Source organism: Leopardus geoffroyi, chromosome E1 (genome assembly GCF_018350155.1).
Source record: "Leopardus geoffroyi isolate Oge1 chromosome E1, O.geoffroyi_Oge1_pat1.0, whole genome shotgun sequence".
NCBI lineage: Eukaryota > Metazoa > Chordata > Mammalia > Carnivora > Felidae > Leopardus > Leopardus geoffroyi.
In genome coordinates, this window is record NC_059330.1 from 33,377,650 (window position 1) to 33,380,580 (window position 2,931).

The following is a 2,931-nucleotide window of genomic DNA, read 5'->3' on the forward strand; positions in this document are numbered from 1 at the left end:
AGATCTGAGTGCCAAATGCAAGTGGGGAGGGCAATTTATAGTTGTCAGCTTCCATATCTGTGGGGATTTTTGTGCGTACAGCAAACAAAGGAAGAAGAACACGGAGTAGGGGTCTCTAAGCTAGAGACCAGAGTTTGTTTTAGCCCCAGCGGCCAGTTTTGGCATACTTTACTCACTTCTCAAACACCAGGACCAGCTGAAGTGCTTGCTGAGGGTAAAAGGAGTATCAAACAGGTATTAGAAGAAAGAAGCTATAACCACCAGCTGTGGTCTTATAAACAACTGAAGAAAAACAAACCATAGTAGCTATAAATGAATACTTCTTATTTTGATGTGAATATATCTGTATAAAGGTGTTAATTGATTTTGTTTTTTCCTCCTTTGTCAGTTCTCTTTTTCCCATTCCATAAGTCAACCTTATAACTCAGCATTTAAGTAACAGGATGTCAAGGGGGAGTGTGACTTCACCAGAAGAGGAATAAATATCACCCCAAAAACAGTTAAAGTGAGAGTTTATGTATTTTCCCTTGGAGGGAATGTTAGCATGTCTACGATTTTACAAGGGGATGATTAGATCATGTTAGGCAGAAGCCTCACTTTGCTATTGTCCTTATTGGGAAGTTTAATATAGGTAACGGAGGTGTATATGCATGCCAGCTGGGCAAGGGGTTGACTGGTGGGTCGATCTATTGTCAACCTGGTTATGCTGAGAACTGTTTTCCAGACTCTCCTTTTCTATGTAATTCTGGGTTAGAGTTTGTAAAAAATCAAGTAGTATGAGATTTTGGAGGCAGAAGCAGCAACCATCATTCTAAGAGGTTAGAGATGTTGCGGATAGGTACAGAGCTCCCAGCAGATCCCAACCAGTCCAAGCTCCTACCGGCTTAGCACCCAGCTCTCATTCCCACCTGCTGGTCTTGCTAACTAACAGCACCCCAGGCCCACCACCAGATGCTCTGTTGCAAAGTCACAGAGCTGAGGGTCACAGTTCCTGTGACCTTCCACAGACAAGGGCACATCTTCTTTTTTTAAAATATTTATTTATTTTTGAGAGAGAGAGAGAGAGAGAGAGCACAAGCAGAGGAGGGGCAGAGAGAGAGGGAGACACAGAATCCGAAGTAGGCTCCCGGCTCTGAGCTGTCAGCACAGAGCCTGATGCGGGGCTCAAACTCATGAACTGTGAGGTCATGACCTGAGCTGAAGTCGGATGCTCAACTGACTGAGCCACCCAGGTGCCCCACGGGCACATCTTCTGAGGCACACAGAACCTCTGGATTTCCCTTGAAGCTCTAACTCACTCCCTTGATCCTAGGATGGTTCATGACCTCTCTCTGAGCATTTAACTCCCCTTTCCAATCCTTAATTCTCTAGTTCTGCTCTCCAATATATAAAGATATAATTCCTATAACAAATTCCTTACCAGAATACTCAGACTGCCTGTATTTCAGATTGAACTCTGAGTGCTACAACTAAAAATACTCTAAAAATAGAGTAATCTTCATTTCTTTTGAAAATCAGCAATAATTTTATACTAAACTGAATACAGAATACCCCTAATATTGGGGCACCCAGGTGGCTAAGTCGATTAAGTGTCTGACTTTGGCTCAGGTCATGATCTCCCGGTTAGTGAGTTTGAGCTCCACATTGGGCTCTGTGCTGAAAGCTCAGAGCCTGGAGCCTGCTTCACATTCTGTGCCTCCCTCTCTCTCTGGTCCTCCCCTACTCACACACACACACACACACACACTCTCTCTCTCTCTCTGTCAAGCATAAATAAACATTAAAAAATTAAAAAATAATTTTTTTAATTAAAAAAAAGAATATCCCTAATATCAGTGTCAATGCTCAAAACAGAGAAAACTATGAAGAGCATACTCCCCTTAATTCTATGAATTTGCTAACCTGGCCTGCACAGAATACATCATTCTCACTCTCTGAAAAATGTTTCCATGTCTTCCTGTGAATTTTCACCAGCAGACTGATGAGATGCTTTTCTCAGGGTAGTGGCTGTCTGGCCAACGCAGCCACTATGATCAATAGTATTGATTCTATCCGGGAGGCCAGAACTGGAGAGTATGAAAATCTATTCCAGCTTATCTGAGTTAGGCTCACCACATGTGCAATTTCTCACTTATTAAGACTGACCACAGAGGTTCAGAAGACAGAGGCAAGAATTGAAGAACCTGAGCATTGATATCTAGGAGGAAATTCAAGAGTAATCTTGAATGTCTATAAAATATAATAGAAATGATTTAACATGTAAATTATTTAAATAGTTTACCCTGGCACAGAGACTTTCAGTAGCTGCCACAGTACAAATGCCCACCAACCTCCAGGTAAAATATTATCATCACGTTGAACGAGCATGAATCTTGGAATGAAATTACAAAGCCATTTTATGTCACCTTTCATTGTTTTTACCCACTTATTTAATGAGGGTTTGTCTTCTCCCACCCCTATAGAAAATTCAGGCACATCTCAGACATTCTTAATAATTTTTCAGTGATAAAATATTGTTTCAACTTCAGAATGGAAATGTCCACTTTGTGTGTTCAAAATTGCAAACGTCTGTAAAATTAAGGCTTCTGCTCATGCTCACTTCAGCAGCACACATACCAGAATTGGAACGACACAGAGAAGGTCAGCATGGCCCCTGTGCAAGGATAACACGCAAATTCATGAAGCATTCCATATTTCTAATGGGTGATGGGCACTGAGGAGGGCACTTGTTGGGATGAGCACTGGGTGTTGTATGTAAGCGATAAACCATGGGAATCTACTCCCAAAACCAAAAGCGTACTGTACACACTGTATGTTAACCAATTTGACAATAAATTATATTAAAAAATAAAGGAAACACATATCTTAAAAAAAAATTAAGGCTACTGCTATCTCCCCAACCCCTTCTTTCCCCCTCATCTCTATGAAAGC

At 41.4% G+C, this 2,931-nt stretch overlaps 1 non-coding gene across 1 annotated transcript; it reads left to right on the plus strand.

The window, feature by feature from the left end:
* Positions 1-2,591: 2,591 nt before the first annotated feature.
* LOC123604807 lies at positions 2,592-2,698 on the plus strand. The gene has a single exon (XR_006715524.1). It is a non-coding gene; the product is annotated as a U6 spliceosomal RNA (small nuclear RNA).
* The last annotated feature ends 233 nt before the right edge of the window (positions 2,699-2,931 follow it).